The 15,568-nt window shown below is 49.3% G+C and overlaps 1 protein-coding gene across 1 annotated transcript in view; it reads right to left on the reverse strand.

The window, feature by feature from the left end:
- Positions 1-15,568, reverse strand: part of LOC142311404 (protein-glutamine gamma-glutamyltransferase 5-like) — a 145,083-nt gene that overhangs the window by 39,724 nt on the left and 89,791 nt on the right. The window lies entirely within an intron of this gene.

The raw sequence follows: 15,568 nt of genomic DNA on the forward strand, positions 1-15,568 counted from the left end.
CACTAGATGCCTTAAATACCCCACAACCGGCGGGGATTTTGCCGACAGTGCGTTGATGGAATGCACCACCGCCATGTTGTCACAATGCATGCAAACCCTTCTTCCAGCAAAAACAGGGCCCCACAACTCCACCGCCACAATAATGGGAAACAATTCCAACAGCGTCAAATTCCTCACCAAACCTGCTTCCACCCACCGCCGTGGCCACTTTCCCACACACCAGCGCGTTTGAAAAAATTGCTCCAAAACCTGTCGCCCCAGCCGCATCCGTGTACAATTCCAGCTGGCTATTGGACACCGCCTCGCTCATCCAAAGGGTCCGACCGTTGTACCGGTCCAAGAACTCCTCCCACACCAACAAATCCCCTTTCATCATTTTTGTCACTCTGACAAAGTGATTTGGAGCTTTTTCCCCTGCGGTTGCGCTCGCCAGTCTCCTATTAAATATCCGCCCCATCGGCATAATGCGACAAGCGAAATTCAATTTTCCGAGCACTGACTGCAACTCCCGCAACCGCACCTTCTTGGCCTGAGACAAGAACCGCACCGACGCCTTCAAATCCAACAGCTTTCCCTCCGGCAACCGGCATTCCATTGCCAGTGTATCAATTTCGATACCTAAGAAACATAATACCGTCACCGGCCCTTCTGTTTTGTCTTTTGCCAACGGAATACCCAGGCTCCGCGCGATCCGCTCTAACGTAAACAACAACAAGGAGCAAACCGAAGAGCCCGCCGGACCCACGCAAAAGAAGTCATCCAAATAGTGAATCACCGAATGGACTCCTGCCACCTCCTTGACTACCCATTCCACAAACGTACTGAATGCCTCAAAATAAGCACACGAAATGGAACAGCCCATCGGCAGGCAACGATCCACATAGTATTCACCATCCCACATACACCCTAAGAGATGAAAGCTCTCTGGATGCACCGGGAGTAAACGAAAAGCTGCTTCCACATCCGCCTTTGCCATCAGGGCCCCCCGCCCCGCTACCCTTACCAGCTCCAAGGCCCTATCGAACGATACATAACATACCGCCGACAATTCCGGTGATATCCCATCATTCACCGACAATCCCGCCGGATAAGATAAATGATGAATGAGCCGAAATTTGTTCGGCTCCTTCTTAGGTACCACCCCAAGGGGGGAAATCCGTAAATTAGAGAATGGCGGGTCCTGGAATGGGCCCGCCATCCTCCCCAACTCCACCTCCTTCTGCAGCTTTTCCTTCACCACCGCCGGATGTTCTTTTGCGGACCGCAAGTTTCCCGGGCGAAACACCGGCGCCTCAGATTCAAACGGAATCCGAAAGCCCTCTGTAAAACCACGTTCCAACAACTCCGCCGCCCGCACATCCGGGTATCTACTTAAATAGGGAAGCATCGCCTCTACCCTCACTGGCGTCCTCCCTTTTTCCAGACCCCTCCCCCGCCTTTCCTTTGCCTTTCTTGAAGCACCTGGCCAGAGGGTGGGACCCTCCACATCCGGAACACTCGTGTCTGAACCGACAAGAGGCCCCGAACTTACACTGTCCCTCGTTATACTGCCAACAAGCTCCCTTTTTCTGTCCAGCCGAGGACCCGCCACTCGCACCCGGGCTCCCGGCACCCCCTCGAAAGGGCTGAGCCGGCGCCGTCATTAACCGCATCCACAAAGAAATATCCTTGTGGCCCCACTGGACTCCCGGCCGCAGAGCCTTCCGCTGCCGGAACTGCTCATCATATCTCAACCACCCCAAACCGCCGTATACTCTATACGCTTCCCCTATCGCGTCCATATATCCAAATAGGGCGGAACAATGCTCCGGCTCCTTTTCCCCGATCACACTGGCTAAGATAGCAAAGGCCTGTAGCCAGTTAGTAAACGTCCTCGGGATCAACCTATACCGCCGTTTTTCCTCATCCTCCTTCTCCTTTTTTGTATCACTAGTAGAGATGAGCGAACCGGTCCCGGTTCGGCTCGAGGCGGTTCGCCGAACGGGGGGTCTGGCTCGAGTTCGGCTCGTCGAACGTTCGACGAACCGAACTAGAACCAATAGGCTATAATGGGAGGCAATCACAAACACATAAAAATGCATTATAAATGTACACAAACAGTTAATAAACATTGCCATAACACTTACCGGTCCTCGCGATCCCTTCTGCACTCTGTCTCCTGCCGCTATTCCATCCGATGATCGCTGAATCCTCCCGGTGACCTGCACTGCCAGCAGAGAAGCAGGACCTATCGTGACGTCAAAATAGCCATGTGACCAGTCACGTGGCTATTATCTCATTGGCTACAGACTGGTCACATGACTATGACACGTCATGTAGGACCTGCGAGTGCATCTCTCCGGTACACGGTGCACATATGTGTATCGCCGTGTACCGGCGACATGCTCTAGCACACGGTCGACTCCCCGTTCCGTTAGGGACCGGCTGACACAGCCGGTCATTAACGGAGATCACCGTTGCCATAGCAACGCAGTTAGCGGTGACGTCACCGCTAACCGCGGCTCCGGGAGCACCGTTGCTATGGTAACGCGTCTGTCAGCGTTACCGCTAGCAGCCAGCAGTGATCACTCACGGAGTGAAGGCTGCACGCTGCTTCCCGATTGTAGTGAGCATTGTAGTTAGGATGGAGGTTCCCCAGCCCCAAGTGATGCCCCTCACTACAATCGTCACTACTACTACACTAGAAAGAAAGAAGACAGAAGAGCAGGATCGTGGAGGGCTGACAGGGGTAATAAAGATGGAGTCTCTAATGTGTCTGTGTATTTATTTCTATTAAAGTATTTTTTCTCTGTGTGGTGTCTTTTTTTAACCCTTTATTGGAGATTCTTAATGGCCGGGTCAAACGTGCCTGACATTAAGAATCTCTGGCTTAATACTGGCTGGTAAAACAAAGCCAGTATTAACTCATGATTACCCAACAAGCCACCCGGCTCCAGGGCTGTTGGAAGAGTTGGATACAGCGCCAGATGATGGCGCTTCTATGAGAGCGCCATTTTCTGGGACGGCTGCGGACTGAAATCCGCAGCAGAGGCGCCCACAAACCTCGGGCTAACCTGTGCTGCGGATTCCAATCCCCAGCTGCCTAGTTGTACCCGGCTGGACACAAAAATAGGGCGAAGCCCACGTCATTTGTTTTTTAATTATTTCATGAAATAAGTGAAATAATTAAAAAAAACGGGCTTCCCTATATTTTTGGTTCCCAGCCGGGTACAAATAGGCAACTGGGGGTTGGAGGCAGCCCGTGGCTGCCAGCTGTACCTGGCTAGCATACAAAAATATGGCGAAGCCCACGTCATTTTTTTGGTGGGCAAAAAACTTCTGCATGCAGTCCTGGATGGAGTATGCTGAGCCTTGTAGTTCTGCAGCTGCTGTCTGCTCTTCTCCATACAGACAGACAGCAGCTGCAGAACTACAAGGCTCAGCATACTCCATCCAGGACTGTATGCAGAAGTTTTTTGCCCCCTGAAAAAATTATGTGGCTTCGCCATATTTTTGTATGCTAGCCAGGTACAGCAGGCAGGTACGGCTGCCCCCAACCCCCAGTTGCCTATTTGTACCCGGCTGGGAACCAAAAATAAAGGGAAGCCCTTTTTTTATTATTTCATGAATTTCATGAAATAATTAGAAAACAAATGACGTAGGCTTTGCCCCATTTTTGTGTCCAGCCAGGTACAACTAGGCAGCTGGGGATTGGAATCCGCAGCACAGGTTGGCCTGAGCTTTCTGGGCCCCACTGCTGCGATTTGCAGTCTGCAGCCGCCTCAGAAAATGGCATTTTCATAGAAGCGCCATCTTCTGGCGCTGTATCCAACTCTTCCAGCACCTGCCTGCTATACCTGGCTAGCATACAAAAATATGGCGAAGCTCACGTCCTTTTTTTGTAGCTTTTTGGCAAAAAAAAAAAAAAATGCTTCCCTGGATTTTCCATTGCCAGTGAAGGTAACACCAAGCAGTGGGGGTTAGCAGCCAGTAGCTGCTTGGATTACCCTTAGCTAGCAATACAAAAAATGCAGTGGGAGCTAACATATATTTTTTTTAATTATTTATTTAAATAACTAAAAATAAAATGGGCTTCCCTGTATTTTGATTGCTGGACATCACAGTGCTGTAAAAATAAATCTTTAAAAAAATGACGTAGCGCTCCGCGGTATTTTTGATTCTCAGCGCAGATAAAGCAGACAGCTATGGGTTGCCACCCCCATCTGCCTGCCGTTACCTTGGTTGGCAATCAAAATACAGGGAAGCCCATTAATTTTTTCTATTTAAAAAATAGTTAAAAAAAAAAAATTACGTTGGGTCCCCCCATTTTTGATAGCCAGCTAGGGTAAAGCAGACGGCTGTAGCCTGAAAACCACAGCTGGCAGCTTTACCGTGGTTGGGGATCCAATGTGGAGGTCCCCTCAGGCTCTTTTTTATAATTATTTTATAAATATTAATAATTACACAATAAAAGTAGGGGACCCCCCAAATTGGATCACCAGCCAAGGTAAAGCGGACAGCTGTGGTCTGGTATTCTCAGGGTGGGAAGGTCCATAGTTATTGGGCCTTCACAGCCTAAAAATAGCAGGCCGCAGGCACCCCAGACGTGGCGCATCCACTAGATGCGCCAATCCTGGCGCTTCACCCCAGCTCATCCCGTGCCCTGGTGCAGTGGCAAACGGGGTAATAAATCGGGTTGATACTAGCTGTAAAGTCACCTGAGATCAAGCCCAGCAGTTTGTGATGTCATGGCGTCTATTAGATACCCAACATCATAAACTGTCAGTACTAACAAAAACAAAAAATCGACAAAAGAAATTTATTTGAAAAAACAGTCCCCAAAACATTTCCTCTTTCACCAATTTATTGTAAGAAAAAAAATAAAGGGGTCCCACGACGACTCTGGACCGTCTAGAATATGGGGGGGGAGACACTCAGGGAACGTATCCCCCATTTTCTAGGAGTGCGGACCCTTCATGTGAGGAGTGTGGGTGCAATGAATCTGCACTCACTCTCCCCGGGTCCACAGCAGCAGAGTCCATGTCGTAATGGTTGCTACCAAAGCTGCAATGCCCTGCTCATGAGGTAAGGGCATGCCTAATCAGGAGAACTACTGTAGAGGAAGCTCTGCTCACTGGTATATAGGTGCTCAGAGGTAATAATAGATAAAATTAGTGAGTAACCTCGGCACTCTATATCTCCCAGACTAAGTCAGTAAGTCACAACGGATAGTAATGCAAAATCACTCTTTATTGGTCCGTATTAAGAAAATTTTTTTTTCATAAGCATATATGTTTTTGTCCAAAACAAGTTACAAATGACGTTTCGGCCTGAGCCTTCGTCAGATTGGACTTATCTGCATGTAATCATGAAAAATGACAATAATCAGTATCACATAAGAGTGAGAGAACAATAACATAAACTCGAACAATGTAGAGGTACAATTGGGATGCAGCAAAAAAATTGCAACACAGCAAGAAATGAAACACATGATACAAATGTCATAATACAGTACAAGGACAATATAGTAATGACAAATATGGGGTCAGAGTAGACTTAGACAGCTCTGGTACGAAAGAGATGTCAATCATAAAGTAACATGTGCAGTAGGTGTAGAGCTACACTATGCATGGCAGAGCTAATGGGTAGACCGACCATAGAAAAAGTAGAGAAAAAGTGGAGAAAAAGTGGAGAATAAGTGGAACATAAGAGGAGAAAAAGTGGAGAAAAAGTGGAGAAAAAAGTGGAGAAAAAGTGGAGAAAAAGTGGAGAAAAAGTGGAGAAAAAGTGGAGAAAAAGTGGAGATTAAGAGGAGAAAAAGTGGAGAAAAAAGTGGAGAAAAAGTGGAGAAAAAGTGGAGCATAAGTGGAGAAAAAGTGGAGAAAAAGTGGAGCATAAGAGGAGAAAAAGTGGAGAAAAAAGTGGAGAAAAAGTGGAGAAAAAGTGGAGCATAAGAGGAGAAAAAGTGGAGAAAAAGTGGAGAAAAAGTGGAGCATAAGAGGAGAAAAAGTGGAGAAAAAGTGGAGAAAAAGTGGAGCATAAGAGGAGAAAAAGTGGAGATTAAGAGGAGAAAAAGTGGAGAAAAAGTGGAGAAAAAAGTGGAGAAAAAGTGGAGAAAAAGTGGAGAAAAAGTGGAGAAAAAGTGGAGAAAAAGTGGAGATTAAGAGGAGAAAAAGTGGAGAAAAAAGTGGAGAAAAAGTGGAGAAAAAGTGGAGCATAAGTGGAGAAAAAGTGGAGAAAAAGTGGAGCATAAGAGGAGAAAAAGTGGAGAAAAAAGTGGAGAAAAAGTGGAGAAAAAGTGGAGCATAAGAGGAGAAAAAGTGGAGAAAAAGTGGAGAAAAAGTGGAGCATAAGAGGAGAAAAAGTGGAGAAAAAGTGGAGAAAAAGTGGAGCATAAGAGGAGAAAAAGTGGAGATTAAGAGGAGAAAAAGTGGAGAAAAAGTGGAGCATAAGAGGAGAAAAAGTGGAGAAAAAGTGGAGAAAAAGTGGAGCATAAGAGGAGAAAAAGTGGAGATTAAGAGGAGAAAAAGTGGAGAAAAAGTGGAGAAAAAGTGGAGAAAAAGTGGAGCATAAGAGGAGAAAAAGTGGAGAAAAAAGTGGAGAAAAAGTGGAGAAAAAGTGGAGAAAAAGTGGAGATTAAGAGGAGAAAAAGTGGAGCATAAGAGGAGAAAAAGTGGAGAAAAAAGTGGAGAAAAAGTGGAGAAAGTGGAGAAAAAAATGGAGATAAAGTGGAGAAAAAGTGGAGAAAAAGTGGAGAATAAGAGGAGAAAAAGTGGAGAAAAAGTGGAGAAAAAGTGGAGAATAAGAGGAGAAAAAGTGGAGAATAAGTGGAGAAAAAAATGGAGAAAAAGTGGAGAAAAAGTGGAGAAAAAGTGGAGCATAAGAGGAGAAAAAGTGGAGAAAAAGTGGAGAAAAAGTGGAGCATAAGAGGAGAAAAAGTGGAGAAAAAAGTGGAGAAAAAGTGGAGAAAAAGTGGAGCATAAGAGGAGAAAAAGTGGAGAAAAAGTGGAGAAAAAGTGGAGCATAAGAGGAGAAAAAGTGGAGAAAAAGTGGAGAAAAAGTGGAGAAAAAGTGGAGCATAAGAGGAGAAAAAGTGGAGAAAAAGTGGAGAAAAAAGTGGAGAAAAAGTGGAGAAAAAGTGGAGAAAAAGTGGAGAAAAAGTGGAGATTAAGAGGAGAAAAAGTGGAGAAAAAGTGGAGAAAAAGTGGAGCATAAGAGGAGAAAAAGTGGAGAAAAAAGTGGAGAAAACGTGGAGAAAAAGTGGAGAAAAAGTGGAGAAAAAGTGGAGCATAAGAGGAGAAAAAGTGGAGAAAAAGTGGAGAAAAAAGTGGAGAAAAAGTGGAGTAAAAGTGGAGAAAAAGTGGAGAAAAAGTGGAGATTAAGAGGAGAAAAAGTGGAGAAAAAGTGGAGAAAAAGTGGAGCATAAGAGGAGAAAAAGTGGAGAAAAAAGTGGAGAAAACGTGGAGAAAACGTGGAGAAAAAGTGGAGAAAAAGTGGAGAAAGTAGAGAAAAAAATGGAGAAAAAGTGGAGAAAAAGTGGAGAAAAAGTGGAGAATAAGAGGAGAAAAAGTGGAGAAAAAGTGGAGAAAAAGTGGAGAATAAGAGGAGAAAAAGTGGAGAATAAGTGGAGAAAAAAATGGAGAAAAAGTGGAGAAAAAGTGGAGAGAAAGTGGAGAAAAAAATGGAGAAAAAGTGGAACACCCTTTGGTACCTTTCATGTGGCACTAAGGGGTGCTTAGCTTTGTATTTAGCCAAAAAAATGAAAAAAAAATGACATAGGGTTCCCCCTAGTTTTGTAGCCAGCTAGGGTAAAGCAGACGGCTGCAGCCTGCAGACCACAGCTGGCAACCTCACCTTGGCTGGTAATCCAAAACTGAGGGCACCCCACGCTGTTATTTTAAATTAAATAAATAATTAAAAAAAAAAACCACGTAGGGGTCCCCCAAAATTGGATCACCAGCCAAGGTAAAGCAGACAGCTGGGGCCTGATATTCTCAGACTAGGGAGGTCCATGGTTATTGGAATCTCCCCAGCCTAAAAATAGCAGGCCGCAGCCGCCCCAGAAGTGGCGCATCCATTAGATGCGCCAATCCTGGTGCTTCGCCCCAGCTCATCCCGCGCCCTGGTGCGGTGGCAAACGGGGTAATATTTGGGGTTAATACCAGATGTGTAATGTCACCTGGCATCAAGCCCTGGGGTTGGTGAGGTCAGGCGTCTATCAGATACCCGACATCACCAACCCAGTCAGTAATAAAAAAAAATACACGACAAACACATTTTTATTTGAAAAAACACTCCCCAAAACATTCCCTCTTTAACCAATTTATTAGATTGAAAAACAAATCCAGGTCTGGTGTAATCCAAGGGGTTGCCATGACGATCCACACTGTCCCAGTCAATGAAGAGCAGGATGTTCCCCATTGGCTGGGAGAGCAGTGCAGTGACCTGAGCTAACATCAATGGGTCAGCCCAGGTCACTGCAGGGGATGACAAGTGCTGCTGTCAGTGAGGTACATTACCTGCGCTGATCTCCAGCACACTGACAGCCCCTGTCACTGAGGTCAATGACCGGCGCCTTCACATCAAGTATCGCGAGAGGTCCGTGACGTCACCGCCAGTGTCAGTCTCGGGTCGGAAGCGAGAGGTGATGTGACAAGCGGCGGCCATGGAGGACAGTGACAGCGCTGAGGTCGGGATGGCGGGACTTCATCACCGCAGGTAAGCCGAGCGAGCGAGCGAGCGAGCGAGCGGGCGGGCGGGCGGGCGGGCGGGGGGGGGGGGTGGATGTGTGTGTGTGTGTGTGTGTGTTTGTGTATGTGTATGTATGTGTACATGCCGCGGGCAGGAGGGGGTGGAGCGAGCTGAGCGGGAAAGTGTGGGCTTCCTGCACGTAACTAAGATAAACATCGGGTTACTAACCAAAGCGCTTTGCTTGGATACCCGATGTTTATCTTGGTTACCAGCTTGTGGCAGGCTGCCAGCGATGGCTCCTGCTCACTGTAGCTGTAAAAAGCCCTGCTTTTTGCTGCTAGAACCGTTCTCGAACGTATCTAGAACTATCGAGCTTTTAGCAAAAAGCTCGAGTTCTAGTTCGATCTCGAACAGCCCAAAAATCACTCGAGCCGCGAACTGGAGAACCACGAACCACGAACCGCGCTCAACTCTAATCACTAGGTTTCACCTTATCCAAATTAAACTTTTCCAAGGGAAGCAGGGAAAAAATTTCCACATACTCCCCCTTCCAAATCTTTTCCCTCACCTCCTTTTTTAAATGAACCCCTAACTGCCCTTCAAAGCACACATAAATTTCACTCCGTGCCCTATCATCCAAACGCACTACCTCATCCTCCTTTTCTTTTTCCTTTTCCGCCTCCTTACTCACACCCACGGAAGCCGCCCCACCAGCCTCCTGTCCCGTACCTGCCACCGAGGTCGTGTCCCCCGCCGCAACATCGCGCACCGGCGCTTCTGTCCGCACCACTTCCGTGGGGGCCACCCACGCCCCCACCGGAGCCCCAGGCCCAGTCCGACTACCCCGTTCCGCAGACAACCCCTGCAACACCCCCAAAAGCTGCCCCCAAAACTCTGGACCCGGTAAACCAGACTGCCCGACCGCACTCGCCCCCAGCGCAACGCGTCCCGCGACGGAACCCCCACCCTCGCCCGCGCTACCCACAGCATGTAACATTTCTGTTGTCTGCTCACCAGGCTGCCGTTGAGTCGACGCCGGAACAGCCGTGCCACGATCTTCCAGCTGCCGCTCCGTCCGACCTGCCGCTGCTCCTTCTTCCTCGCTGGAATCCGATGCGCTGCCGAAATCCTCAGGGGGGACCAGCGAGGGGACAGCCCGCACCTGGCGGCCGTCGACCCCCACGGTCACCGCACCCCGCTCGTCCGGGCGACTCCTGCTTGACCTCTTCCTTTTCTCCCGCCGTGGCGCCCTGCCGCCGTCTCTTCCCGCTGTAATCGTGATATCCTGCTGCGCCGCCCCTTCTCCTGTCGTCCTCAGTGGGCTCCCTCCCTGCCGACTGCCGGAAGGCCGTGCCGAGCTTGCTCCTCGCCGGGACCCACCCCCAGCACGCTCCTCGCCGGGGGGGACCGTGACTACCGATCTCCTCTGTGCCTGCGGGCCACCGTACCCCTCCTCCGATCTCCTGACCTCGCCGCTCACATCCGCTCCCGTCCTCCGTCCTGTTGCTCTCCCCTGCGGCCTGCAGGGAGTCTCCTCCGGCAATCCGGCACGCCGAGCGCCACCCCCAGCCGGCACATCACTGGGGGCTGCCGTCATCCATGCTCCGGTCTGGTGCTGCGCAGGCCGCGGACCGGAAGTGGGGCCTCGCAGAGGCTCCGCCCACCCCCGACCCACGGGATCTCCGTCGCGGATTCCTCCCGGTGGCCGGCTGCTCCCCTAGGTTAGTTGGAGGGCTCCGCCGCTGCTCCGGAGGGTCCCCGCAGGGGCTCCTTGATCTGATTCTCCCCCTCCAGCTGGGGGAGTAGCGCTCCGGCGGTCGCGCCCGCCGGGCACGTAGCCACGGCCCGGGCGCTGGAACAGCAGGCGGCGCCGCTCCAGCCCCACAGACCGCTGCCAGCTGCTGCCTCAGGGCATCCACTCCCACGACCTCGGATGCCCCCCGCACCATCTCCAGGAATTCAGCAAGGGCAGCCATGGCAGGAAGCAGCAGCAGCACTACGTCCTGGGACACAAAGATCTATCGACGAAAGGGGAGGTAAACAGCACACCCCCCTCTCTTATACCTCTCCCAACACCCCACCCCTTCCTTGCTCCCCCCCAATCCCCTTACAGCTCCCTACTACCAATCCTGTACTCCCACACATCCCCCATCCCATGCAAACCTATTAACCCTTTCCTAACCTTGCACCCTCCCGATCGTCATGGGGTCCATTCACCCCTATGGGGCTCACTGCCCTTCTTACTTGAGATCATGTATCGACTGGACTCATTGAGGTTTTTTCAATTCTCTTCTATTGAGAGGAGCCAGGTGATTCTTCTCAACATGTGACCACAAGCATGCAAAACGTACACAGTAAAGACCAAAATTTTGGACACACCTTCTCATTCAAAGAGTTTTCTTTATTTTCATGACTCTGAAAATTGTAGATTCACATTGAAGGCATCAAAACTATGAATGTGTTAACATGTGGAATGAAATACTTAACAAACAAGTGTGAAACAACTGAAAATATGTCTTATATTCTAGGTTCTTCAAAGTAGCCACCTTTTGCCTTGATTACTGCTTTGCACACTCTTGGCATTCTCTTGATGAGCTTCAAGAGGTAGTCACTGGAAATGGTTTTCACTTCACAGGTGTGCCCTGTCAGGTTTAATAAGTGGTATTTTTTGCCTTATAAATGGGGTTGGGAACATCAGTTGTGTTGTGCAGAAGTCTAGTGGATACACAGCTGATAGTACTACTGAATAGACTGTTAGAATTTGTATTATGGCAAGAAAAAAGCAGCTAAGTTAAAAAAAAACGAGCAGCCATCATTAGTTTAAGAAATGAAGGTCAGTCAGTCCAAAAAATTGGGAAAACTTTGAAAGTGTCCCCAAGTGCAGTGGCAAAAACCATCAAATGCTACAAAGAAACTGGCTCACATGAGGACCGCCCCAGGACAGGAAGACCAAGAGTCACCTCTGCTGCGGAGGATAAGTTTATCCGAGTCACCAGCGTCAGAAATCGCAGGTTAACAGCAGCTCAGATTAGAGACCAGGTCAATGCCACACAGAGTGCTAGCAGCAGACACATCTCTAGAGCAACTGTTAAAGGGGTTATCCGGCTTCTTTTGACTTTTTTTTTTTATTACCCTATTGGGCTACATTGGGGCAGGTAAGTAGATAGAGACCACTTACCTGCCCTGCTGTCAGCCCCTCTCCCCCAGCTCAGAGTGGTCATGTGACCGCTCCTGCCGCGATTTTGCTGCTTCCGGTCATTTCATGTCAACATGGGCAGGACCATGTTGACATGCAAATCTGGAACAGCATGTCGCCTCCCTGCTGGACGGCTACAGTGCGATGATCCCTGCCCCCTTCCCTGCACCCTCCCACACATTCCCCTGCACCCTGTACTCTGCCCACAGCCTCCCCCTGCACTGCTGTGGCATCCGTGACCTGGGGGAGGGGCCTGGCGGCGGCTGCCGTGGTGTCAGCGCCAGCACTGGTCCCCCTGCTCAGGATCGCACATTCAAATGTACCGGCATAACAGATCACAGATGCCAGTACATTTGAAAGCGCTGATGAGAAGGAGCGTTGCGCTTCTCATCACTGCCCAGCTGTCTGTGCTCTCTTCAGCACAGCGGTGACGTCACTACTGTGCTGATATGGCCAGAGCACAGACAGCGCGCGAACGTGCAGGAGCGGCGGGGACCGAGGACGGGTGAGTATGTACTCCCTACATGTGTTCCCTATGGGGGTAGGGGAGTCGGTACAGAGCGCCATTTGTGCGTGCGGTGCAGAGCCATATGTGTGCGTGTGCGGTGCAGAGCCATATGTGTGTGTGTGCGGTGCAGAGCCATATGTGTGCGGTGCAGAGCCATATATGTGTGTGTGTGCGGTGCAGAGCCATATGTGTGCGGTGCAGAGCCATATGTGTGTGTGTGCGGTGCAGAGCCATATGTGTGCGTGTGCGGTGCAGAGCCATATGTGTGCGTGTGCGGTGCAGAGCCATATGTGTGTGTGTGTGTGTGCGGTGCAGAGCCATATGTGGGCGTGTGCGGTGCAGAGCTGTGTGTGTGTACGGTGCAGAGCCATATGTGTGTGTGTCCGGTGCAGAGCCATATGTGTGCGTGTGCGGTGCAGAGCCATATGTGTGTGTGTGTGTGCGGTGCAGAGCCATATGTGTGCAGTGCAGAGCCATATGTGTGCGTGTGCGGTGCAGAGCCGTATGTGTATGTGTGTGTGCGGTGCAGAGCCATATGTGTGTGTGTGCGGTGCAGAGCCATATGTGTGTGTGCGGTGCAGAGCCATATGTGTGCGTGTGCAGTGCAGAGCCATATGTGTGCGTGTGCGGTGCAGAGCCATATGTGTGCGTGTGCGGTGCAGAGCCATATGTGTGTGTGTGTGTGCGGTGCAGAGCCATATGTGTGCGGTGCAGAGCCATATGTGTGTGTGTGTGTGTGCGGTGCAGAGCCATATGTGTACGTGTGCGTTGCAGAGCCATATGTGTGCGTGTGCGATGCAGAGCCATATGTGTGCGTGTGCGGTGCAGAGCCATATGTGTGTGTGTGTGCGGTGCAGAGCCATATGTGTGCGATGCAGAGCCATATGTGTGCGTGTGCGGTGCAGACCCATATGTTTGTGTGTGTGCGGTGCAGAGCCATATGTGTGCATGTGCGGTGCAGAGCCATATGTGTGCATGTGGGGTGCAGAGCCATATGTGTGCGTGTGGGGTGCAGAGCCCGATGTGATGTGGGGTGCAGAGCCCGATGTGGTGTGCGGTGCAGAGCCCGCCGTTGTGTGTGGTGCAGAGCCCGATGTGGGGTTGTTATTTGCAATGCTGTAGTGATAACAGGTCAGGTGCTGGGGAAGAATACTGATATGGAATGTGTGTGCAGGGGGCGGGCAGGGGGCGAGGCTGGACACTGAAGAGGGGCTGGACACTGAGGTCGGGCGGTGCCAGCTCTGACTGGGAGGTTTATCACAGGAAGTGGTCAGTTTGCTGGAGCTGAATGTAAACAAAGAGCTGCAGAGAATAAAGGGATAATTCAAGAGGAACAAAAGTTAGAAAACAAAAAATAACAATGTAGGGGTGATTTATACGACAATACAGCACAGATTAGCTTAACAAAAATTTTTGAGTTTATGTCGGACAACCCCTTTAAGAGGAGACTTTGTGCAGCAGGCATTCATCCTAAAATAGCTGCTAGGAAACCACTGCTAAGGACAGGCAACAAGCAGAAGAGACTTGTTTGGGCTAAAGAACACAAGGAATGGACATTAGACCAGTGGAAATCTGTGCTTTGGTCTGATGAGTCCAAATTTTGGATCCAACCACCATGTCTTTTTGTGACGTAGAAAAGGTGAACGGATGAACTCTACATGCCTGGTTCCTACCGTGAAGCATGGAGGAGGAGGTGTGACGGTGTGGGGGTGCTTTGCTGGTGACACTGTTGGGGATTTATTCAAATTGAAGGCATACTGAACCACCATGGCTACCACAGAATTTTGCAGCGACATGCTATTCCATGTGGTTTGCATTTAGTTGGACCATCATTTATTTTTCAACAGGACAATGACCACAAACACACCTCCAGGCTGTGTAAGGGCTATTTGACTATGAAGGAGAGTAATGGGGTGCTACGCCAGATGACCTGGCCTCCACAGTCACCAGACCTAAACCCAATCAAGATTTTTTGGGGTGAGCTGGACCGCAGAGTGAAGGTAAAAGGGCCAACAAGTGCTAAGCATCTCTGGGAACTCCTTCAAACCTGTTGGAAGACCATTTCTGGTGACTACCTCTTGAAGGTCATCAAGAGAATGCCAAGAGTGTGCAAAGCAGTAATCAAAGCAAAAGGTGGCTACTTTGAAGAACCTACAATATAAGACATATTTTCAGTTGTTTCACATTTTTTTGTTAAGTATTTCATTCAACATGTGTTAATTCAGTTTTGATGCCTTCAATGTGAATCTACAATTTTCAGAGTCATGAAAATAAGGAAAACTTTTTGAATGAGAAGGTGTGTCCAAACTTTTGGTCTGTACTGTACATGTGGTCATGTGCCCCCTCAATCATATGGGGCATGCAGGGGATATGTGAAATATCCCAATTCGCAGTCTGCAGTCACATAGAGTGACTGCAAATGTTTCTTAGGAGATCAGTTAAAACCTTTAAAATATATATACCGTGTTTTTCCGAAAATAAGCCCTAGCAGGAATTTTCGGCATAAGCCTTACATATAAGCCCTACCCCGAAAATAAGCCCTAGTCGCGGTTCAATAATGAAGTGTCCATGCAGCTAAAAAGTTCAAGATACTGCAGGACACTTCATTATAGAAAGCAGACATCCCCAAAAGAGTGAAGAAAGAAGACAGAAGACCCCACAATCATACTCACAAGACGCCGAACGGGGAGAACCTGCAATGGAATGCACACCCACACACATCAGATCCCACACCTACATCAGATCGCACACAATCAGATTGCACACCCGGCCACAATCAAATTGCACACCCACACACATCAGATCGCACACTCACACACATTAGATTGCATACTCACATCAGATCACACACACTCACCACATCTGGTGATACTGATTGCTTCTGGCCAGCAGAGGAACCTGGGACGCAGTACAATGGAGCGCGTGGACCTGCAGTGGAACGTATGAAGGACCTGCGGTGGAACACATCGATGCGTTCCACTGCAGGTCCTCGTGCTCCACTGTACTGCATCCCAGGTTCCTCCAGAATCAATCAGTATCACCAAATATAGTGTGTGTTTGTGTAATCTGATGTGTGATTGTGTGTGCGATTTGATGTGTGTATGAGTATGAGTTTGTGTGCGATCTGATGTGTGTCAGTGTTGGCCAGAAGGGGAGGGCCACTTGGATCATACCTGCTGAAAACCCCCGCCAAA

Source organism: Anomaloglossus baeobatrachus, chromosome 5 (assembly GCF_048569485.1).
Source record: "Anomaloglossus baeobatrachus isolate aAnoBae1 chromosome 5, aAnoBae1.hap1, whole genome shotgun sequence".
Classification (NCBI taxonomy): domain Eukaryota; kingdom Metazoa; phylum Chordata; class Amphibia; order Anura; family Aromobatidae; genus Anomaloglossus; species Anomaloglossus baeobatrachus.